We start from the raw sequence: 26,204 nt of genomic DNA, 5'->3' as shown, positions 1-26,204 counted from the left end.
ATCACTATTTCAATCCAACCAATTTCCTTTGAAGTCTCCCATAATGGTAATTAAACAAACTGCTCTTGGAGTAATGGTTTTTCTGGAAAAGGAACTATTAGGGTAAAGAGAGATGAGAGAATCTGTCACCAAACATAATCTTTCCAAATACACTGGTACTTGTTGCATTTATTGGAAGAAGGATGGAATACTTAGCAACTTTCAACCTTTTTAGTTTTTGCAAAGGAAATGTCGAATTGACAGTTGAAATAAGAAACAAACTAAAATGACTGCTGACAGTCCTGGGAGTGCATGGAGAAAGAAAATGGAAGCTGTGTCAATAGAAAGCTTTTAAAGACCATATGTGTTAAGCCTGAGACAGCTAGTGTGAACTAGAAGTCCAAATTACCATGTTAGAAGCAAGTAGCTGGTGGACAAGATGAAGGTGAAAGCCCAAGACTAACGAGCAAGTGTATTGTATAAAATGGCATTCTCCATGCGAGCACAAATATACCATGTTTGCAAGAGCATAAGCCTTTGGAGACCAGGTTACTATAGCTCTATTAAGAAGGTTCTGTGTTTGACAACTCATCAGATCAAATACCTCTCATCCCTGCGAATTTTATCATATTTGATAGAAAGAAACGAGGCTTTTACAGTTCCAAATAATTTCCAAATATGCAACTTTATGTTTCATCTGTACTTTTCCTCTTCCTTACATGTCAGGCTAAAATTGTTAGTTGCAGTGTGTTGAGTGTACCATGAGTTTTGTTAATGTTTTTTCTCAGATTACTTCTTTTAAATGTTGCTAACGATCCCCCATTATTTGTGGAAATTTGGCATATACCTGCTAAGCAACCAGTAGCATCCACTGATTTAACCATCAGAACAAGCTGACATAGCCCTCTACCTTGTCCTCTGGTCTAGTCTGGTATCAGACTTCACAGAATTCAAATGAAATGCTGATGCTTGCTGGTTTTGTTCACATTACAAAGAATCTGGAGTTTTTAATTTAAAATCCTATGCAAAACTTCAGTGGATATGTTTTCCTTTGTGTATAATGCTGAACGCTCCCATCCTTCTTTTTCCTTTAAATCTCTTTGGTAAATAATATAAGCTTGCATAAGACTAACCCATATGTGCTGGTATTTGAATTTCTTTATAGTATCTTCACAATATCACATCTAAGGATAGTGATATAGTGCTGTTCTACAATGCTAACCCCATATTTTCTTGACACTTCAAAAACCAAAAAGATAGTGTTTTCAACTAAAAACCACACAAGAGTGAGCAAAAGGAAAAGAAATTACTTGGTACCATTTGTACTTCACCTACAATCAAAAATAGCTTCCTGGAAATCCAGTGGTCAGAGAGAACAAACCACCAGACAGGCACCAGCTGCAGAAACTGGATCTGGGGATTCATCCAAGAACTGGGAACATCTTTCTGAACAGACAGACATATTTCTTGTTCAAATGTAATGGCTGTCAGGGTAAACATTGCCTCAAAAAACTTAACATGTTTTTTTTTTTTTAAACTCTTTGCATAAATTTTGTGGACCCCTTCTGGCTTAAGCTTCAGTAAGTGAACTTAGAATCAGACTCAAAGAATGATAAATATATATTATAAGCAGGAAGAACTCATTATGAAGGTCATATGCAGGCACTAACATTATGCTATGCTATTTGTAAACATAGCTATAACTAACCCCAACTATAATACGTGACACGAATGATTATGTAAGAATAAGATTGCTAATACAAATGTTTACTAAATGCTTATTTAATAATGGGGTTTAATTAAATAGTGCAAAAAATGATTTTCCGTGTGTAACATGAACTTGTTAAAATTTCAGAGCTTTGTAAGCCAGTAAAACGGTGTTACCGTTGCTTGGAACATGCCAAAGGCTGTGTGTGAAGCTGACAGCACACAGCTTCAAGACCCACTAGGACTTGTTTGGCTTCATCAGGACTTGTTTTGGCCTGCCTGGGGCTTGGTTTTGGTTAATTTATTTGGCTGTAACAGGTTATCTAAGGACCAGGTGACTACTGCCTAATTTGTTTTGGCTTTTTGCTTAGCTTTGGATGACTGTGTGTTGTAATACAGTTGGTTTATGTATATATTTGTAATGAACAGATAACAATAACAATTCACTATTCCATGTAGAACAAACTCTCTATGATCCCTGAATAAAATGCAGCATAGAGGCAGGCATGGGATGATATGAGGAGATTTGAAAGTCCAGGTAGAAGATGATAGTGGAGGTCTCAAAGCAGTAAACTGGTCACCAGGGGTCAGCTACTGGCCATTGAATGAATGCAACCTTGGAAGCTGCACAAAACCAGTTTTAGAGATAACACAGAGAATAAAGGACAATATTCAATATTCGTAAAACACACCATTCACAGTAAAACTGGATGTAATGTGGAACTACAGACCATTGAAGAAAGTGCAAGGTCTGGAGATGTGGAGTATGTTAGCAAACATAAAAATTACTCCAGGTGGATTCTAGAATGAGGAGGAAGGAGGAACCATCATTGTATTGCTCTGGGATGCAAGGGCCCTCCATCCCCATCCCCGCCTGAAGACACCTGCCTGAGACGCAGCTGATGGCAAGAGTGACACCAGAGAAAGGGTAGATACTAGAAAGCTTGTGTGTATCACTTTTAACTGTACATAACTTGTATAAGAGCTCTTTGGTTAGACTTTAGGTTAACAGTACATTCTTGGCTTTACATGTAAGTTTTGTTTCTTTGGCCTAAATGAGCTCCACATGCTGTAGCATAACAAACTGATGGAGACTTCAAGCAATCTAGCCTGAAACCTGGATGCAACACACTGGTAACTGCTCACAGGCAAAGTAGTTCAGTCAAACAAAAGACAATGTTGTCAACCACGTGTGAGCTCATGTTAAAGGAAACGGAGTCTGTCCTGAAAGGAGGTAACAGCACGTGGGGAGCAGAAGTAACCTGGATAATGACTGTGCCAACAGAGCACCAACCTCTGCTTAGGAAAGTTGGTTTTGACAGTTGTTAAAAAAGCCATTACCATTCTATTCTTTGCTGGGAAGTTTTCTCACTGAAACATTTAATTGATCTTTATATTTTTTTAAATGAAAGCACTTTTTAAGCAAATCGGATCACTTCAGATCTACAAGGAGAAAAAAGGTCATTCCATTTGATGTGAGGTTTCTTGAATACACAACTATTGTATTATTCTGTTTATCCTGCAAGTAGTAAAGTAGCAGCAATCACTGGGTCACTAGCTTTACTGTGAAACAGCACAACACAGTCTTTGCTGAGCTTTCCCTGGAGTCAGTTATTGTGACTCACTGAAAAACTGTTCCCTGTGATGGGGCTGTTCTCCCCTGTGTCTTATGCAGGGCAGAGAGGGAGAGAAGATGGAAGCAGTACCTTTGGACATGTAAACAGAAGAACATAGCAGTGGAGTTTTCAGTTAGTACCCAATCTTGAAATGAACAGCTCATTAGTGAGTGTTAAATGTTTGTGCAAACACCTTCCCTTTAAAAATTAAGAGAAATATTCTTCTCTCCAACATGCTGCAACTCATACATGTTGCCTGCAGTGAAAGTATGAAAACAGCTGAGGAGGTCGAGGGGCAGTCTTTTGGCTGGTTGGTTATTTTTGCTTCAGCGCAGCCTCAGTTCACAAAACATAGCTTATAGCACAAAACTAAGCAACATAGCCAGGAGGCCCCTCCGAGTGACCAGACTTTTGAGGTTACATAATCTGTTTGTCTATTTTGGGGGGAGAGAAGGGAGAATGGGAGGCCAAGTACCCAGGTTCTCTTGTAAAAGCAGGTATAAACCTGTAAAAGTACAGGGGGCATTGAGCACCCTGGTCTAGTGGAAGGTGTCCCTGCCCATGGCAGGAGGGTTGGAACTAGATGATCTTCAAGGTCCCTTCCAACCGAAACCATTCTATGATTCTGTGATCAGATCACAGAACAATGACTTTTCAGTATTTTAAGCTGTTGTTTTTAAAAGAATATCATGTTCATAAACAGAACCAGAGAATACCCTGGAGGGTCAGTCCTGTATTTGATTCCAAACATTATATTGGCTCAGACTTCCCCTCTTCTGGCCTCTCCCATTATCCCATTGAATTCATTAGCAGGCTGTGGCTACCAGCCAAAAGAAATGGTTAATGCATTGCAGAGCCCATATTCTTTGAAATATCTTCTGAGACAGGAATTTATAGCATTGCTATAATAAACCCCAGGTTTCAACATTAAAGTATAAGTCTCTGTACTTGCCACGCATACCAGAATTCTACAGAAAATTTGAACCATGAAACCCTGAGGAAATTAGGAAAATACACAGTAACATCTAGACAGAGGCCAATAGGACTTGGTTACACCTTTAAGAAAAACCTTAAGCTAGACAGAAATCACATATGATGTTACACAGATAGCAGCAATGGACCTAAAAGAAATGCCATTGAATCACTAATACTTCGGTTTTGGCACACTGAAGTATAGCAATTTTAGACTGGTCTAGAACAGTTACTACCTTAGATAAGAAAAGATGGGATTGAGTCCTGGCTCCACCCTCACTTTGTCCCTCCATGACTCTGCCCAGCTCTGAGAAAGTTATTTTTTTTGCTTTGATGTAGCCATTTAGTATGTTCTCTTCTCTTCTCTTTTATATTATGCTTGTTATTATGCATTCAAAGTTTATTAAATATGTGCTTTCCATCCCAACAGAGAACATATTAATCTTCTGCAGGAATTACAACTTATTGCTTTTATAGTCAAGAAACTGTATAGCTTTTTCCTGTAAAGAAACAGAAGTATAGACTTTGCCTAAAACCTTGGAACAAACCTTCATTTATGAGACAAGGGAATAATATTTATTCCACTACATGAATTCAGTGGGCTGCCACAGGCCAGTCATAATCTGTTATTGTTTCCCTGCAACCTTGTACTATTAATTTTTCTTTTTAATGAACTGTCCAGTCTAGTTTAGCTAAGGGAACTATGATGGAGCTGCAATATAAATGGTTTATGTCATGCCTTTGTCAAAAGGCTTTCCCCTACAGCAGTAGAATGTAATTGAAAAGCCATTTTAAAATAAAGTAACTGAATGGTTGCAAATGCAGGTTGTCAGGAATAAAGTGGGAAAATCCTTTGCATTACACTAGATTTTACCCATCACATCTTGTGTGACTTTATTAGTGTTTATAGAGATTAGTAAAGCCACATAGATTGCATACGTTTGCATGGTTATATTAGCAAGTATTCCTGAAAGATACTGAAGCCATTTTTAAGAAGTTTTTCTTCAACTGTGACTAACAATGCAGTAATTGGTTTGGTTAAATACCTCAAAAGGATTAAATACACTGAATTTTGTTTTATTTCATAGCATACAGAATAAGTCCGTGTTTGAGACAGCAAACTAGCTTCTGAGTAGAATTCAAGACAGTTTTTGTTGCATATGAAACCTCAAATGGCTGAGTACACAATAACCTTTTTATATATAACATATATGTGCAAGACACACAATTTAGTTTTCTCTTATGTTTGTTTTTTTTAGCCCTGGATGTGGGTGTTTGTTCTTGGAGGCACAATGGTGTATGTTTTAATATATGCTATTATCATTATTATTATTATTATTATTAAAGCCCAAAGAGAGCAACTATAGAGAGCGCTTATAGTTAAAGCTGTCATCAGTTTTCTCAATAAATTCACATCAAAATTGTTTCTGAAAAACTTCAATTTAGCTTTTGGTTCACACTTCTCACCTTTAAAATAACCAGAAATTTTTCAGAAATAAATTTTATCAGAACACATATTTCACAACTAAACGCAAAATACTTGAAGCTATTTTGACTCACAAGCGATTGTATTTTTGGTGAGTTTTTTAGTCAATGTACCAATCTTTTAATGCCCCTTTCTCCTCTTATGTGCAGTCTCTGCAGTCTGTGCAGTGCAGTCTCTCTTTTGCTTAGGTAAATCTCACACCTTGGGGGGGAACCTCAGGAGTTTCCTGTGACAGCCCAGCCAGGATGCTCCAGCCCACAAGGCAGAGCACACTGCAGCCCAAACAGGGCTGGGATTTCCCAGGAGACTGGGAAAATGCAGAGATGAGTGTCTGATGACTCAGTTGTTTCAGCATTTGAGCTGAAACAAACTTTTTTGCCACTGAGACCAGAATTTCAGTTCAGGTACAATTTAGTTGTTTCCAACAACAAACTACACATTTCAACAAAGTCAATATTCTTTCAAGGCAACAGTACTTCACAGAAATAATTTGCTATTAAAAAGCAGCTAGGAAAATCTAGACTGTCTATATTACAAGGTATTGAGACTATAAGAGATAGGACAGTGTGTACATATTTCCCCATTTGGTGTCTTTTCGAAGCCTGTAATTTATAACGAAATAATCATCCTTCTTGGTTATCCGTTTGACCAGGATCTATGTCTTATAATTATTCTAACAATATATCCAAAGGTGTTTTATCTCAAGCAAGTCTTGAAGAGCACCAACAAAGCAGAGGTAACAAATTCAGACTCCATCTTGCTACACAGACTATGTGAAATAAGACTGACACAAGCAGATTGCTCTTCTTAACATTTCACTCTCAGGCCTTACTTTAAGAAGAACCTACGGATTCTATATACTTTGGAGCATCATCCTACTAAAATCAAAGCTTTTGCCTTCATATATGAGTCTATTCATTTAGACTACCTCATATCCACCAGAAATATATGCAATAAACTAATCCTGCAGATATACTAGGTGTTTGTTCTCTGTTGTAGTTCTGTGGGTTGAAGTTGAGAATTCAAAAAAATTCAGGTCTTAAGACCTATACAAATAACTACTTGTATAGAAGTGAAGTGAGACGTGTAATACAGGTTAAAGCAGGCAACTGGAGATGTAACACTTTCTGTTCAGATATGTAGGCCTCATTAAACATGCTAGCACTGTAATAAGACAGGGTGATTCTAAGTAACTGAATATTAATCCTCTTCCACATGGCATTTGTGCAGAAACAAAACTATACAGCAATTTCCTTCCAAGATCTACTTTGTGTGTCAGGAGCACCAAGTTTTTCCCATTATAGTCTAGGCTTACTATGTGAGAATTAAAAACAAATAATAAAAAGGATGTTATATATGAAAGAGGCGAAGTATACAACACTGATTTATATATACAGTAAGCAAGCCTAAGTTTCTCAGGAGAGATATGAGAGGGATTTTAAAATACGGCAATATTCTTTTTGGGGGGTTCCACGGACCCTTTATTCATATATAATGCTTTTCAGAGTAATATAATTGAGAAGAAATTTATCTGTTGTGCCTACTCTCATTCCCTCTAGAACTTCAGTATAGAAAATCCAAGCAGTGTAGGAAGGAAATCTCTAGCCAGGATATTCCCACTTAATGAAGCTACTGGCCATCTTCCAGTGTGACTGAGCAGCGAAGCCTACCTTACAGCTCCGAATGAGTTCAGTAGTGCTTTTGTGTCTGCCCTGTTGTTCTTTGTTCCATTAACAACAGTTAAACATGAATATTTACCTTCTCAACTGTTTGATTATCTAGACACTATAACAGGAAATTTGCATTCCTAAACAGGCACAGCTGGAAACAATTTAAGAAAGAAAGATCCTTCAAAAGAAGAGAAGATAATTTAAGAAGCATATGGATGCCCAGGTTTACATGATAATCAACAAAAGCAGCGCTTATTCCTCCTCTTTTGCAGGAAGGCACTTCACACTCCAACCAGCAGGAGCATCCCACAGTCACACTGCAGGAAGTTTTCTTTCAGAAATTATTTGCTTGAACTCTGAAATGTAAAAAAGTCTATGAAAACAGACACAACAGTTTCTCAGATAAGACATGAAAAAAACTCGAGAAGGGACCCAGTTTGTTAAATGCACTTATCTCATATACTAGTGAGAGTGATGGGCCTTCAAGTTTTCCTTTAAGGTTATTCCTCACAGTTCTTTAATTTGTAAAAATTAAATCTACTTGGAAGTATAGCTCTGAAGTCAAGAACAAGAAGAGCAGAAAGAGGCCTGAACTAAACCTTGAAGTGAGATACAAGAAAATGCCAGAAGAGGCGAACTGAAACAGTGGTGAGAAAATCCACATCACTTTGCATGGTGGGGAGACTCAGAGAAACTGAACACATAACTAATTTAAGACACTTTTTCTGTGTCTTCTTGATACCCATACATGAATTTGAAACCTAGTCAGGAAGTCTTCAAACCAAACACTCTAACTTCATTCTGTTGAAAAGCTGTATCTGAACAAGAACTGAGTATTGTTTGCAAAATTTGGCCCTTGTGTTTAGTAAATTACAGGATAAGAATCTCACATACTGAGCTACAGCTCTTCCTAAGAAGCAAAGTAGCTTACACATTTCCCACCTAAATTAAATTGAATGCTCTTGGTATCACTGTCAAATACACTCTGTTTCAGCCTGATACTAATTGCTGCAGTCTACCTTAACGAATCAGTGGATACCATAAACACATATCCTACATAGCTGCTCACAAGGATGTTTAAGTATACGGCCCATTTGGCTGCCAGAAATAAGATTATCATCATTCAAGGACATTTCCACAGAAATGAAGCATCTGTCAAGCAGGACTTGAGTGTATTGAATGTAAAAACTGTGAATGAGTCAGCTAGACAAAGAGCTTTAATATCCTGGCTTTGTACTCTTTATCCTAGACAATTCAGATGGGATAGTGCCTTTGATTATGTAAAAATGATAGTATTTACATATTTATTATCTATTACATTTAATCTGTTTCTGTGTTAATTTTAAAAAAGCGTGCATACTCCTGTAAGTGGACAATTCTCACCTCTGTGGAATCACTGGTTTCCGTAATATCACAACTGAAAGTCACAGAGGATGTGAAAAATTAAAGGCATCAGAGAGGCAGATACAACTATTTTTAGGTCTAGGGTTTTCTGTACTGCTCTATTTCCACACTTTCCACAGTCGCCTTCTCTGAAGCCTACATGTCACCACTAAATTCTTTTTCTAACCCAAGTCTGAGCAGTTATATTAAGCTTAGTGGAATTGCACAAAATATCAGAGAAATAAACCAAATTCAGAATTTATCACTCATATAGGCCTAGAAAGACAAGTATGAATCTTTCGATTGATAAAATCAAATTGGAAGCCTAAAAATTAGAAAATTTCTTACATTTCTATTCTTCAGTGCTACATTGCTGTGAGTTTTCAACCGGTTCAATGATGTTTTAAACAAGAAATTAAACAAGTGTGATCCAAAAAATGCACCTTATCAAACTGTGCTTTTACAGACACAGAAGGATGGTCAGTGTCCTACAGCATCAGCTCTCCTGAGTGACAATCAAGACCAATGGATAAAATCTATGATGCATGAAAAAACAGGCTGACAGCACACATCAAACGAGGGATTAGTCATCAAAGAAATGTTCCCTATATTGTACAAATATTGCAGACACTATAGAAACAAGAGACTAGCTATGCATATCTACATCACTCAGAAGATCATATGTTTGGATGTACTACTTACCTTCACCCACTGGAAATTTGTTGTCAATTTATGTAGCATATTCCACGCATTTGAAACACCACTTAATGAGACTATGATGACAACGCAGATGTAAGTTTTCTGCTGCCACTTATCCAGTACTTCAGCTCTGGCTGCAAAGAATGAAAAAGTTCATTTGAAATTCAATGCAATTTTGGTACTATAATAAAAGAAAACTAAAGCCTAGCCTATAAACTATCACAGTAGCCTGAAGAGAGTTTAAAGACTAGACACTAAATAATACTTATAATTCCAAGGAGAAAATTAATAAATAGCTTTTACCTTAACAGACTTACTATTGCAAGAATGTTCCCATAACTAAAATGCTGGAGGCCATATCAAAATTCCTTCACATCTTTTTCATTATCTCCTGAAAAAACAGAGTTCTATGGAAAAATCTGTTCTGGGAACATTATCCAATACAAGACACATTGTAGGGAAAAAAATAACAGCTGCAGATACCATTAGCCAACAAGATGTGCTTTGAACATTTCTAAGTGGTCTAAGGGCATATTAGAAAATTAGTATTTTTACCATTATGATGGAGAAGGGAGTAGATTATTTTAGTAAGTAGAACTACCCCTACAGTAGGGAAAAGATATCTAGGATAAGACATTCAAAGGGAGAAAATGAGTAAGAGCTGCCTCTGGCTGTAAGAAGCCGTTTTGATGGTTAAAATTCTTTCATAAATGGGATAGTGAGTTGAGACAGTCTGTATAAGGGGTGCAGAAACAAAAAGCAACCAGCTGAATCATTTCTTATGAGGTGAGGTAAGTCTTTTCTTGGATTTATATTAGTAAGTTAAGAATGCTCACAGTTTCACAGAGCAGCCCCTCATCATCCTGTGTGTTTCTGACATGTTCCCACACAAGTAAAAACTTTAGTTAATATGACTGAATGCAAAAGAAATACTCAGTGTGATCTATTGTTCTGTACTGACGTAGACACTGTATTTCTGATGCTCATTTGATATCTTGATAGACTCTGAAGTGGGTACTAAATGAATCCTAGGACTAGGATTCATTCTAGCCAAGGAAATCAGGCTAGATTACCCAGTACTTTCAAATTTATTAATTGAGAATTTCTAGGAGGAATTATTGCAAAATAGCCTCTGCAATTTGTGTTGATACATCCAAATCGGTAATTTTCTGCAGTATTTAACTGTTAAAGCTGTCTCATCTATATCAATCCTCCATTTTATACCCACTTTTCATCCCCGTTAAAGCAATCAAGTTTTACTGGCAAAAAATAGTTCAGCAGCATGGGCCAAATTTCAAAGTTTCTAACAAAAGTGTTGAGGATAAATGAATAGGCATTGACTGAGTATTACATATTTAATATTGCAATATTACACAAACATATTTCACACTTATTCCTTCAAAAGAAGAAATAAAATCATGTGGCTTCTACTGCCAGTTGTGACTGCAGATATGTTGACCCACTGTTTTAAAAATTTGCGATACACTTTCAATAAAAAACACATTCCTAGAAAGTGAACTTTGCTAAGGTAAGCTCTATGAAGTAAGGTATGTTTTGTGTGACGACCGAGCCACTGATATATAAAGCACTTGGTTTATAAAAGTACTCTACACATGCAACATATTTATGCCATTTGCTATGAAATACATATGGCATTTTAAAATATGATCATTTTGCAAGCAAATAAACTTTTTTTTCACAGAGAACCCTTTTGAACTAATTCACAATTCATATGAATGAATGAAAAGTCAGACTAAAACTGAATAAACCTCATTTTGATAATTTGTTCAATATCTTTACAGATGACATCTTTACAGATGACTCTGCAGCTCAAAAATTCCTTTTTGCCCAAGATACTTGAACTTGCTTAGATAAGTATTTCTCAAAATATCCTCTTACATATTCCTATGGTCTATTTTTTTCAAGATCTGCTTTTGCTTTTAAAAGCAGCAAATAGTTAATAATAGATACCATGAGTCCTCAGCCTGACCTGCTACACTATTAAGCTTTTTTCTGTACATATATCTGACCACTAGACAGTGAAGTCCCCACATACATCATAATTTAACTGTCAAGTAAAGGCTCCATTTTCCAGTTACACTGCATTTAAAGACATCAGAGGTTACAAAGCAATACTTTTTGCAGCACTAATCATTATTTGAAGCAAATAAATCTTCATATTAACATTAAGGAAGGAAACTCCTCCAGATATCAATTTTCATTAAAAACATGATTTAAGACCGCTGAATTATTTCCATCATTGCTATAGCACAAGAATTAGTTTAGCTGATTAATTGATACATCGGTATCAGATATTACTTTTACTGCATATTGTGTTTTTATTTTCCGCTGCAGTTGAATCTGTTGCAGGTTCTACTAACTCTACAACCTTTACAAAAGAAAGAAAAGACAAAAGAAAAACAACTTCTGTATTTCCAGAAGGCTATTTCAAAGCCCAATTATAATTACAAGAAAACTCAAAAAAAACATCCATTAAACCGTTCCAATGCTCCAAACAGATTTGACACAGTGGCACTTTAAATCAGACCCCCTAACAAGATTTTTTTTTTTTTTTTTGGTAAAATAAGCCGTGGCTTCAGAGTCTGTTTATACAAAGTGACAACTTGAACAATTTTGAAATGTTGCTAGTTAGAGGGGAAAAAAAACCCCAAACCCATTGTCACTATGGTAATTATTTCACAATGCCTGATGTTAAATGGGCAGTGCTGTGGCCTAAGAAGCAGCTGAATCCTGCATTGTCCTTGCATGATAAAAAGATTTGAAAATCTGAAAAGCAGAGGAACAGAATCTCACAGCTTCTTAGACTTTGCTCTGAAAGGGCCATTGTAACATCATCATAAATCCTGGGCTCCCCAGGCACTTGACAACTAAAGCAGTGGACAATAGAATTCTTGTGTTGAACAAAACACTCCTTGTCTGCCAAAGGGCTTATCTGCTTCATTTACAAATGTCTTTCATTGTACCAAAATAATTCCCTATTAGAAAAACTATTAGGAACAGAACTAAATAAATATTCACAGCTTTGTGGTCTGTTTGGCAAAATGAATAAACTAATACAATCAAGGAGCATGCAAAATATGAGATTTAAATCAAGGAAACCCAAAACAAGCCCAAACATCTATTTTTTTTTCCTCTCTTCATTTTCCCTTTTCCTGATCGCAGGCAACTACACTGAATACACATTTGTCTCTATAAAAAAGACCTAGGTACACTACACTCATTAAAAGAGATTAAAAATGTTAGAAATCTGCAAAGATCTCAGACTGGAGCAAAATTGCATCCAATGTGCTTTTAAAGTTAAAAATTTCCAGAAGAGCAATTACAGAAATAAACTTGGGAACATATCTGAGTGTTTAATGAAAGAGAGACAAAATACTTACAATCATAAAAGGATTTAAACTGTGGATTTATAACTACATATGTTTAGGTTCTTGTTACTGAGAGATACAAGGCATTAGGTATCAGTTTCTGAAATGAAATGGTCACCAGATTACTACAACTTTTTTCAAGCCCAATGAAAATTCTGACAGCTATCACAGAAATAAGTGAAAGAGACTAAAATATTCCAAAGACACATATCTGCAGCTTCAAAAAGCATTTCTAACATAGTCAGGATTCCATTGTATCCGGTTTCCCCATAGACAGTTATTTGATTACAATTTATTAGAAAAGTACTTATGGAAAGACAATTTACACCATACAGAATTAAGGAAAAACCCTACCAAAGCGTTGCTCAAGCAAACAGTATAGACCATATAAAAAGTGCCAGAGTAATCTGTACAGCTGAATTAAAATCTGAAGAAGTTGAAACTTCTTGACTGAATTATCAATCATAAACTACTAATTCAAAACCAATATGAAAACAATGTTTTTACACAGTCCAGGCAAATAGGCTCAGTGGCTGAATAGCTTTTTTTCCCCATGTCTAATTATTACAAGCCTACAAAACATAACAGGTATTTCTAACTTGCATGTTAAACAGATATTCAAGTGGGAAAATTAAATATTCAGAATGTACACAATAAACAACAACACTGTTAAAATAAAAAAAAAAAAGAGTCTAACAACATTTAAAATAAAAATAACACAGGTTTAAGCTCACAATCACAAGACAGAATCCAAGATTTAGGAATATGTGAGCTTTCCACGGTTCTACCACGAATTTGCAGATTGACCCCGCCACACACCAGTTAACCTTGGAGCCATTTCTAAAAGTGAACAAAGGCATACTATAAAACATTTCACCTACGAAAAATGTACTCATCGGTACAAATATCAGAGGGAAAAGGCCTGAATTCAGACCTCCCACATGCCAGCTGAGTATCTCTACTGTTTGGGTGCAGAGCTTCACCATTTTTTCTCTCACCTTCCCTCCTCAGTGAATAATTAACTGTTCTAAAGATAGAGGTATAAGTTCTGATTTAACATAAAGTTTAAACTTGACTTCTCATATGTCATTTTTTGATGATTGCTATTCTATGCTATGCGTCGCCCAAACTCCCCTCCCTCTTGAAGCTGTATCATCTGTATAAATATAATTTGCATAAAGTTATTCTGATCATTTAGGCAATTCACAATTCAGGAATACGTCTTCAACAAAATCTGCTTCCTGCCAGCTCTCATAGTTTTATTCTAGTTCCTACTACATGACACACAACCACATCGTATTTTTATACAGTCAGCAGTCTCTGTTTAGGTATAAAAAACGGATCTGCACTGAAGTTTAAGTCTCTCAGTGCAAAACGGGCATTTAACCCTGCTATAGAATACATATCTGGGTGCCTTGACTAGGAGGGTAGTGTCCTTGGCTATATATAAATTGTTCCTGCAAGCTATTATCTTAGCATCTAAATAAGCTTATGTTCGGAATCACCTTCCAGGAGTATCTATCTTTTTCCACTTACTACAGGCAGCTAAGTCAAGTAATGTGAATCCCCACATGCAACAGCCAATATAGCATCCTAGAATAATTTAGGTGGGAAGGGACCTCCGGAGGTCATCTGGTCCAACTCCACCACTGAAACCAGCACCAATTTCAAAGTTACTTTAGGTTATTAAGGTTGTCACTTCATTAATGTTAATAGTTGAAATTGGCAGCATGACCAGGGTCTCTCTGTGTGGACATGAACGCTTTAAGGGCTTACCACCTTATGCTGAAAGACAGTAACATGAAAAGTAATAGAATAAAACAAAGAGCAAGAATTGAAACAGAAAGAGTAAAAAGGCAATGTTGTATAATCTGCCTTATAAATGCACATGCATGCAATTACAGGGTCTGTTGGCAGGTCAGGGCCAACGACTTTGATGACTGACCACATTTCAGGGCCTGGGGGACATCTGCACCGCTCTGTGTGTGCTCCTGAGCACTCAGAGCACTTGCAGCAGCCCTAAGGTGTACCCCCTGTTGAGCAGCAGTGATGGAGGAGCACACATTTCCTCTGTTATTGGCTTCCACCACCACAACACTTTAGATTGTTTTTATTACCTCCTGGTTCTGAGGTAGGAAAATGTTAATATCCGTATTCTACAGCACAGAGTTCAGCCCTAGAGGAGCTAAGTTTTCAACCCATGATTTGCATAAGCAGCCTGTCATAAAATGAGGCTTGAAAACAGATTTTGAACCAAACAGTTATACCACCCTGTACCTTCCTCTAGAAGGAAAGAAGGGCCTTGCCACCCAGGGGTGTGCCTAGTGGAAGGCAGGACATGTGAGAGAAGCAGGACACGCAAGAAAAGGACAAAATCCAAGAGCTGCAGAGAAGGTTTCACACAAACAAGGTTCTGTTCAAAGCAGGTGAACAGCCTGTTTCTCTTTCTTATGAACTATTTTGCTTTTACGTTATACTCTCTACCAAAATATTTTCCCTTGATGTTCCCATCCCTTCACCATGCTGTTAAGTTCTGACTAACGTTCAGCAGGTTGCAATGCCACAAGCAGGGAATCAGTGACTACTTCCAAATACTGTGCAATGAAAAGTAGTCAACCATCCTGAATACTAAGCTGTTAGACATGAAGGCCATGAACAATGGCAGAAATCAACAAATTAAAAAGCAGAATAGCTGTATGCTCTCACGAGAGACAAAACCATATGTAGTAACAGACTACAGACTAAAGCCAAAATCTCATTTGTCCAAGGCCAAATTAAACAGCAGTAAGAGAAAAGGCTCATGTGGGCTCACAAGGAACAAATTAGCCTCCCTCAAAAAAGCTCTTTACAGATCACATGAGTGCCCAGGCCCTGTGCTCACCCAATACAATATGACTTCATCAGGTTTTTCTTGCTTTTGGGTCATAAGTGCCTGAAGGTACACGATAGGCCCTTGAGGATAAAGTCTGTATTAATTAGCTTCATGCTGCTCCAATCCTATCCTATCCAGGTACTAAGAATACAAGTGGATTGGGAGGCCTGAAGGCAGATATGTTCTGTCATTTTAAATATCATAAATCAAGCCCTCCATTTCAATGTTTCCAACTTCTCTTGAGTTTCTTCTAAAAACTAAATTTGGAAGAAGAGGATCCACAGCAAGTAGATACATACTTTTTATACATACATGCTTATGTAGAGAGATATATATGTAAATAAATCTTAATAAAAATATTTTATAAAACTTTTCCATGCATAAACAAATATTTCTGTGTACCACACTGTATATAACTTGAATTCTCTGCATTTGGAAAAAGTCTTTATTTGTTGTCTAAAAGCTTGACTTTTTATATTTGCTAACAGATTAACTTAAATGTACGTTGTTGAACAACCACCAGCAAAATGCTCATATATATTCTCTCTTGGATAAATATATTATACATACAAAGCACACAAAATCAGTTACTACCATTGCAAGACGCACACAGAATTGCTCTAAAGCCTTCTAAGTCATCCTGTAACTCAGCTTCCACCAGCAGCAGATGTCAGAGACTACAAGAGTGGGATCTTGTCATCATTGAAATATTTTTATGGCAAATTTTCCCTGCATATTTCTTTTTCTTGTTTGTTTCTTCCCCTTGCCATTCTCATATTCCTATTCTTCAGTGCTTTTCTTCCACTAAACACAAATGGCCAGATCTTTCCTCTAGAGCAAAGCTATAGCAAAGACTGTCTTCACTAGCATTCGGCACTCTGTTTGTCTTATCTTTTACTGTTGCTAATTTCAGTAGGCTGTCTCTATTTCTTTCCTCTGGCTTTCTTCTGATTTCTTTTATCAATCTCTTTTAGTGACCTGAAAAGAAAACCTAAAAATTGAGAGCCACTGAAGTATATGCTGAATGCCCCCATTAGTCAAGCTGTAGGGGACACTCAGCACAGAAAAAAAATTCAACTAACCTTTCAAAAAATCTTTATATAAATGTTCTACAAAATCATCCTGCTGGTTCCAGGTCCACTGGAGACGCCCAAGAAAGAATAATTCTGGGACATCAGAGATACCATAAAGGAGAATAGCTCAGAATTCGTCCAAGAGGCTCAAGAGAGAGAGAGTACTTTGGTCTTAGGGACATTTTTTCCTACCTTTTCCCTTTTATTAATAAATAAAGAAAAGAGGAGTTGTTCAAAGTCACCACAGAGATCTGACATTTCTGAATTTCTGTGTGTCTTATTCAACTCCCTGAATATCTCTGTCTTCCCAGGAAGATACAAGATTCATTCTGGGAAGCCTATTGCAAACCCAGCAATAACTCTTCAAACATTTGTAAAGCTTTTTTTAAAAGTTTAATTCAGCCTTATATTTGGACCAAATACACCTCTTTCCCTATTCCCCCCATCCTCCTCCCAAACTCTAACAGGTCATAGCTCGTCTAGATCTAGGGAGGGTGGAAGGAAGGGAAAATGGATCGTAAACTCATTTTAGGTCAACCAAAACACATTATGTCTCTGTCTTTCCTAGTCGTCTTTTCCTCATTTCCTTTTGTGTTTTCTCAAAGGACGTTACACGGTTGGCTTCTCAATCAAGAACAAGGCAATGTCAAACACATTAATTTGTCCATGAAACGGTCTTTAAGTGTTGACAAAAGAAAGCTTAAAAAATGAAGACAGACAAGCTAAACATTACTGATTCCAAAACCAAGGCTCTTTAAATGATACGTTTCAGTTTTCAGGACTGAACAATACTGACCAACTTATGTTTTGATACTACTTTCAATATTATACAATTTTTAAGAAATGGTAATTAAAGATACAGCAAAATATAAATGACTAAGAAGAACTCAGTGCAAGCACTAAAAGCATTTAATGATGCCTGGTGTGCAGTTTCTACTCACAACTAATACAGCTTTCTAGAATTTCAGCAATGTTTATAGCAAGGATGATATGATTTTCCACCACCTATCATTTCAAGATATTCCACTCTAGAAATTACAACATACTTTATTACTCCATATTTTTTATGGAGTTATTTTGTTATTTGGTAACACGCCTACCTATCTGTTCTTGAGAGTTGAAACATAAACACAGATCTGTATTTCAGCTGCATCATGTAACGAAGTGCTCGTAACACTGAAGTTCACAGCCAAAATTAACCAGAGTATTCGACAATATTAATATTTAATATTTGTCTGCTATTCATTATGCCTCCCAAATACCACCGAGACTTTAATTTTCTGTAGTGTAATTATTATAAGCTATGAGCAAGTGCATTATGAGGTTTCTTCAAAACAATGATTGTGAAATAGAAATATGCATAACCAAATAATAACAGAGCAAGTGTTCTACATATTCAGGAGAAACTGCATAATTAGGAAAGAATTCCTACTGATATTGATGGGAGTTTTGCCTGATGGAGGTGCTATAAAGGCATTTGCTTTAAACAACAAATGAGCTCCAGAGTACTATACCACTAGCAATCATCTAGTAAACTCATATTCGACCAACCAAGATACATTTATGAAATAATAAGGATGATAAAAAAGTAAAAAAAAAAGCAACAACCCAAACAAACAAACAAAAAACCCTAACTGGTTGAAAGCTGAGAACCTATCTCCACTATTTTAAATTATTTCTGAAACATAGCTACTGGCTAAGTTTCACTTGCTTTCTTTTGGGACTCAGTCAGGAGTGCCCAATGTTAACACATCTGGACAAAAAGACAGACTGCATATAGAAATAATGCCTAATAAAAATCAAAGATAACTTTATAATAACAAAAGGAGTTGCTTTGCCAACTTTGCAGAAATGTGACTCTCCAGCAAAAGGATGGAAAGGTCTTTTTGCCAATAGCTTATCTAAAAACATGTAAGTGGAATAATTTTCATACAGCAGTAACTTTTTTCCTTTTCAACTGAATTGGACAGGGATGGAAGAATATTCCAGGCCATAACTTAAGTCTCCTGGGTGGCCTTGAACAGATTTGCTGGGAGTATGTACACAGTATATTGTTGGCAGATGTGCGCTTTTTCCGCCCAAGCTCCAAGCTGAGTGGAAGCTGAATAAATGTGGTTAGCACAGCACACTGTGCCCAACCCACCAAGTCCTACCGTGAGCCGAGGCATATGAGCTTGTGATCAGACCTGCTAATTCAGGTTTGGCACTGTGATAAACATGTTTGTGTAGCTTCGGTGGGCTGAAATTCCATCTGCCAACAATAGACTTTGTCGACATGCCCTCTGCTCCTCAGCTCAATCACTAAACTGGAGGTAATAATTAACGCCTGTATCTGAAAATGATATTGCGAAGGTAAGTTAATTTACTCTCACAGTGAATGTTAAGATGCTCTAAAACTACAATCATATAGCCGTGTAGTTATTACTTAAGGGAGTAAACTTTTTTCCATATGTATGCTATGGAACTGAGCCAAAATAAAGCTATATGCATACTTAATGTTCAAGTTGGTAAGCCCTTCTTTGGGATAACATAAATAGATACTCACATCTTCGGTATTATCTTCAGGTTCACGAGACTTTTGAGTATTTGATAACTCAATATATCTAAACAAATCTGTTATTTGTTTTCAGAAAGTGTCAACATGAGCTATATGGAAACAAGTCACCTAATAAGTTTACCTAAGAGCGTGGACAACTTTGCTTCAACACCTTGCTGATTCTCCAGTCAGTGTTCACAGCAATTGTAATTATAATGTAGTCCTTCTTAAGAGACAGCATTCTGCATGCTAAATTATGGCTGAACGCTTCAGAAAATTCATTTGAGAAGTTTCAAATGACAATAATAAGCTTCCCCACTCCCTTTTCAAAAAGAAATCTAATTATTCATTCTGTCAATCTCATGCAAAATGTTCATTGTTTTTACATTATTGTTTACTTATTACTGTAACTGTAGTGCACAGAGAAAGAGAGAAGATAAGGAATAAACCACAGAAACTCCACTAAATGTTGGATTTTTCCTTTTATATTTTATTCATGTGCTGGTTTTATGCTTTTATTTTTCAGGGCACAAGAACTTCTTCAACCACATTTGAGAAAACAAACCTCAACAATCCCCCACATCAAGACAGTATAATTTTATGAGTGGTTACATAATTTATCTTCCAAAATACTTTGTGAAGAAATATCTTGTGATATTGAGAAATACACAATGCCGTACCTCAAAGGTCAAGATTTCATGGTTTAAAACACTGCACATCCACAAATATGGTACAATAGACTGAAACAAAAATGACCAAAAGCTGCAAGTTTCAGAGCAAAATCCTGTGCTGCATCAAACAGATAAATTTAGATGACAGCAGGGAAGCTCACACATCTGCACAGCATCAGGGCAAAACACCCCTTCAAAATGCACCGTAAGGTTCCCCCACACACGCTCGTACCGGAGCACTGTGTAACTGAGTCAAGGCGCAGTCACACGCTGCTCTCCTCTCCTCTTGGTATATGATAATCCATTCATTTACCCAAGCTTGCATGGTGCAAGCCTTTACAGCCTCTGGAAACACATAAACCTGCAAAGCTGTACTTTATGCTACACAGATGTTAATAAATGCCTTAGAAACAGGAAGTAAAATTGCATATTATCAGAAATATGAAACACAGACAGCTGGAAGTGGACTTGTTGAGCTGCACTTTTTCCCCATAGATTTCTTTGTGCACTGAGTTTCCAGTACTAAAGTTGCCTCATTCCAGCACAGAAATATTTCAATTAATTAAAAACAATAATTGCAGGAAAGAATACTTACAGAGAAGAAAAAAATAATCCAAAGCATCAAAGAGATTTCGGAGCATAAATTCTACTGAAATTTTTGAGTTCTTATAGGAATAAATCACACTGACTTTGAAAAAACTGGTGATCCTGTTCATTTGAAGATCTTCCCCCCCTAACAGCAAACTCCAGCCTCATAGTTAAATGTAATAAATGCACATGTGCAATGAAACTTCAGTGCAACTGTTCAGTACCTTTCAGCAAATGTCATTTATTTTAATTTCCCAAATCAGAGCCAGCATTAGGTTTATGGTCTAAAGAGTATACTTTCCGAGAAACTATCCAGGTAGGGAGGAGGTTGCTATTTGAGCTCTTGTATGTACAGGGTGAATGACTGTCTAAAGATGCTTTGGGGATATGCCAAACTCGGGAGCCGTCTCAAGGGACATCACATTGCACCGTACCTGCATTTACCAACCTGCCACCTCTAGGAACAGACGTGCCTGCTCTCCCATGGCAGGTCGGGGGCTGTACACGACCCCAGGCTTGCTAAACTCAGCTCTGAGTAGAACAGAGCAACTTGTGAAATAGAAAGACAAGTTTAGCTGTCTTGAGGGGGAAAAAAAAAAAAAGGAACCTTAAGAATGAAGCCAGCAAGCTTTGAAGAGCCAGCAGGCTCCCATGTTAGCCATATGCCTTCATATGTCTGTTCTGTGGGAGTGTTACAGCTCCTGCTGTTCCCTTCTTCACTTTTTAAAGAAAATGTTACAAGGCCACAAGGACTCACAAACATTTGTTGACATTTCTTCTGGGTCAGCCTTAGGAGGCCTGCAAGTATTTAAACATATGGCAGTATTTAGTTGCATGAGGGAATGGGCTGTTTCAGAGAAAAGCAGTTATTTAGTTGCAAAACAGCTTCATCCACCATAAAGGTTTTAAATTTTTTGGCCCAAATCCAAACTTTTCTCATTATATTTTTCACATTATATTTTTAAAGTGACAGCAGCTTATCAGTTGAGCTGGTATTATTTCACAATATTTTCTACTGTCTTCCACACAAATACTACCTTGATCTGGGGTTCCAGATCAAACAGAATTGATGTGTTTAGATTTGAAAAGGGGAAAAAAAGCAGAGACCAGTTGACTACTGAAATGAAGGTTATTTCTCAAACTTGTCAAAGGACACAGAATCGTTGCCATTTTGAACCACTAGATTACTTGAATTGGGTTCTCAACACATTTCAGTAGCAGTACGTATGCATTTACAAAGCAGAAAAACGGGATCTCCAAGGCTTTATCTTGTTATTCAGATGACTTTGTTCTAAGTCAGTTGCTACTAAACACACACTAGCTCACTTGCTGGCATTCTTTATATCTTGCTATTAAAAAAAATACATTGCACATGGAGATCTGAGCTGGGGTTTGTCTCAAGCCATGAATAAAGCACAGCACAATGTTAAACTTACTCAAAAACACACTGGGAACACACCTGATACAGCTATATTGACCAAGATGCAGCATCAGGTGCAGACTATAGCAATCTACCTCACAAGCAAAGGTAAAAGCCCAATGCAGACTGTTTTTTCTTCAATGCTTATTTCCTTCAATATTACAGCACACTAACGAAGGAGCTCCTGCCACTGTTTTCACTTGCACGACTAGGCCGCAATCTTGCCTATTAATTGTATAGCACAGCATTTAAAATTAGTAATTTAAGCAGTTTAAATGGAAGGCCTTGCATGGAAAACAAGGATGCAAGGGCCATTCTCTCTTAAAAAAAATATTATTTTTTCCAAACTCTACAGCAGACGTGGCTTTTAAAAGGCAGACTTGATCCAGAAATTATGCTTTTCCTAAAATGTTAACTAATGTCTAATCTAACACATTAACTAATATGAACCAGACGTTGTCAAACAAGCTACTCATTCTTGCAAGCAGTCACAGGCATTAGGAGTACTCATGTGTGTCCTTGTCCCCGTCCTTCCCTGCGTGGACGAGGCAGAGCCATGCCCTTCGCCAGGCAGTGACAGGAGAGCAGGGAGGGCTGGCTGGGGGCACCACAGCTGACTCTGCGGTGGCAAAGCGTTGCCCCAGCAGATACCTCATTCAAAGCTACCATAAAGATCGAGGAGCCCATGGATTTTGGTGGGATTTCTGTGCAAACAAGCGTGCTGCAGAATGTTGAAACAGTGCTCCTGTTTAGCAAATCCCTTTGGTTTTGAACAGCATTTTGAAGCCTAAAAAGGAATCCAAGATTATTTTTGTGAAAACAATTGTAAGAAATCCATTTATGAATGACTGAGATGGATAAAGAAATTTTATAGAAATTATAAGGGAAAAGCAAGGTTATCTATTTTTAACAAGTATATTGCACAAATAAATAAAAAATCTGGATGAGGAAGTTTAAAAGCTGTAGGTAGTATGCTTTTTGTATGCACTTCCTTGGGACTTTTAGCTGGCAGCAGGCAGGGTTAGGTGCATTATCTGTGTTGTTAGTCAGATGAATGAAAGTTGCTTATATGTGTTATTTTAACCCAATTATAGACTAGAAAAGTATCAAACATTCTGAAATTTAAAATGAGTCAAAGGATAAAATTTTGTCATTACAAATTGTGTGGACATATAAATGATGTGAATAAAATTTCAACGTCAAGTTACTTTTATCTAACTTTCACACTCTCAACAAAACTCTCATCCAAATTTGGTTAGAGAGAGAACTATCCAAAATGTTGCAGGCTTTGCGGTCCTTAAGAAACAGAGCACGTTACATCTCAAAGCTTTGCAAAAAAAACGTTTTTATAATTTTGCCAAAATTAACATTTCCTGAAAGTTACCCACCTATATTTAACCTTTGTCCAAAATTACTTTTTATTCTAAATTGTTCAGTAATAAACTGCATGAGGCATTCTGATATTAAGGGAAGGTAAAAACTGAATTCCAGAATCCAGTTATCAGCAATGATCACAACCAGGCAAACAAAGATTACTATAAGTAAGAATCGGTAACGTCAGAGGAAACAGTGAATCAAACTTGATTGTTAGTCACCACATAACAAATCCCGATGACTTAGGAATTTGAATTTGGCCATGATGGAAGGTCCTGACTGTATGGAAGACAAGTTGCATGGTATGAGGAAATTAGTATCCTCGGTGGAAATCAGCTGCAAAGATTTTAGTCAAATGGACATTTGATGCAGTAAATAAAAATTAGTAGTTGAAACAAATAGTCTAACACAGTAGTGCCCAACCTTGCAGCTGAATTCAAAGCTTAAGAATATGTGAGCCAGACAGATCAAAAGATATATCAGCAGCACGGGAAAATAACAAAACAATGAATAAAAGGGACTGTATGACTCACTCAGATGTCAGTAAGAAAATGGCATCAGAAAACTGAAGCCGTCAGCTTGTTACAAAAAGTAAAAGGTTAAAAATAAGTTTTATGTATTCAAAGAGTGGCAGGAAGACTTAACTGCAAACATTTAATTGCCTTCAATGGCAAGGCTGCAAAGCAATTAAAGCTGGGAATTCTAAAGAAATTTTTATAATGAAATTTTTATACACGTACTTGGCATTAAATTCACATTCTTGCCAACATTATGATAGAAGGCAAGACATACAAATCCATTTTTATCTTTGAGTAAGGCAAATGATGGAAGTATTTTAAGTTACCCAGTGAGAGAAAAAAGGCATGTTAGATTCTTGAGTCTACAAATCAATGACATTTTTCACAAAAAAAAAAGATGGATTCGGTTCTGGATCTGGAAAGAATATAAACAAATGTAAAAGTAACAGTGTGCAGTATGGAACAGCAAGGCTGTATTAGAGTGGGGGGATCCTACAGGTGTGACAATCTCTTGTAGGGTGCCTGTGGTATGCGAAGGGTTTTCTCAAACGTTTGGGTTCAGAGCAGTGTGCAGTGCAATGCCCCAGTGGGCAGGCTGCCTCAGGGAGCCCGGGACACTGCTCTGCACCGGCACAACACTCCGCCTCGTGCTATACTGCAGAACCAGTGCTATTTATCATGGGTTTGTCCTACAAAGATGAGCAGTTGTGCTTTGGACTCTTGGATACAATTTAGATATCAGTTGTATTGAGGAGAACCTAATTCCAATTATCGGAAAACAGAGAAGAGTTTGTTTCTGTATTTAGCTACTTACCCCTAACTCATTCCTCTTTCACGTGATAAGACATTGAAGATACTCTGAAACACCCATGAGAATTAAAAAAGCTATGCAAATATTGTCAACGTACCTATAAATATTAATTTCATATTAAATCTTTTTTATTAGTTTCACACACTTTCAAATGGTATTTCTGCAAATATTTCCCTGAATTCAGATTATCAAGCAAGTTTTCTGAAACAGCATATTTTAAGTAACAATTCACAGCAGACTTTCAACTTGTAATTGCTAATATTCATGCCAGAAGCCTAACTCAAAGAACTACACTTATCCATTTAGGAAACTGATGGTTATCACATTACTTGTACATCCCATCAACATAGCTCAAAATGCATCAAACAGCTCACAAAAACTCACCAGAATAAAATACGATTATGCTAATGATACACGTTAGTGACCTTGTGCAAAGCAGTCTACTGAGATGAGGAAAGCTGATGACATACACAAGTATTTGCTGAATATTTTGCTGAAATTAACTAATTTTCAATGAATATATTGGTATGAAACTATTGCATGAACATACTGCAAATGGAAAAGCAAGATAACCCTAATTTAATTAATTCTTTGTTACAAATTAACTACCGTCCTATAAAAAAATACTTAAAAATCACAATGATATATACACAAAACATTTCTATATTAAATGGATTAATAATGTTTTATTAAAAGATACAATTCTAGAATAAACAACTGAAAATTAAGTTGATGTGGTTTAACATTGTTCTTTGTAGACCTTCAGATGAAATCAATGCAAGCCACTTAAATAAATGCTCTTGGCAGCTACTTGTTGGTGCCTTAACATATTAGCCATTCTTTTGATGAAATCAATATTTTATTAATGATTTTTTTTCACTTTTAAAACACTGCAACAGTTTCTGAAAGTCACCAAATGTATACTGTCTTCTGCACAAACATGTAAATGAAAAAAATTGACTATCAAGTTCATAATTACAACACATCTTCAACTCCTACACTTCTACATTATTCTTTGGTCAATATTTGTTTTCCTTTGCCTGCTCGCTGTCAGGCAGTGCTTCAGCTACTTGTAGAGACTCTCACCCAGTAAAGCTACCTCTGAGGCAGCGGTTGCTCTTATTGCTTTGTTTTCTTAATAAAACCTGTTCAGCTGAACATGTTTCCATACTCCATCATCGTTAACATAACCATGACGAATCCAAAATCTCATAAAGACTTGTCCTGTATCTAGTCATATCTTGCATTTATATGAAGGGTTATGAAACACAAAACGGCCTAGCTAATAGTAGATTGTTGTAAAGCTTCCTTATCTGTCTGTTTTCATTTCAACCATTTGCAATAAACATTCCAAGATTTTTTTAAGACAGACTCTCGGTGGCACAATATGTGCTAACTTCTGGTTTAACCTTTCATACCATGGCTGATATATGTTGTGAG

The 26,204-nt window shown here is 36.8% G+C and overlaps 1 protein-coding gene across 2 annotated transcripts in view; it reads right to left on the bottom strand.

Annotated features, from left to right (window-relative positions):
• CDH11 (cadherin 11) overlaps positions 1-26,204 on the bottom strand; it is a 226,727-nt gene that overhangs the window by 29,808 nt on the left and 170,715 nt on the right. For both annotated transcript variants that reach the window (XM_068411535.1, XM_068411534.1), the window contains one exon: positions 9,516-9,646. The gene's annotated coding sequence lies outside the window, so the exon portion shown is untranslated. The remainder of the gene's footprint in view (positions 1-9,515; positions 9,647-26,204) is intronic.

This window comes from Nyctibius grandis, chromosome 12 (genome assembly GCF_013368605.1).
Source record: "Nyctibius grandis isolate bNycGra1 chromosome 12, bNycGra1.pri, whole genome shotgun sequence".
Lineage (NCBI taxonomy): Eukaryota > Metazoa > Chordata > Aves > Nyctibiiformes > Nyctibiidae > Nyctibius > Nyctibius grandis.
Note: the sequence above shows the minus strand (reverse complement) of the source record. Positions and strands in the feature narration are given on the sequence as shown.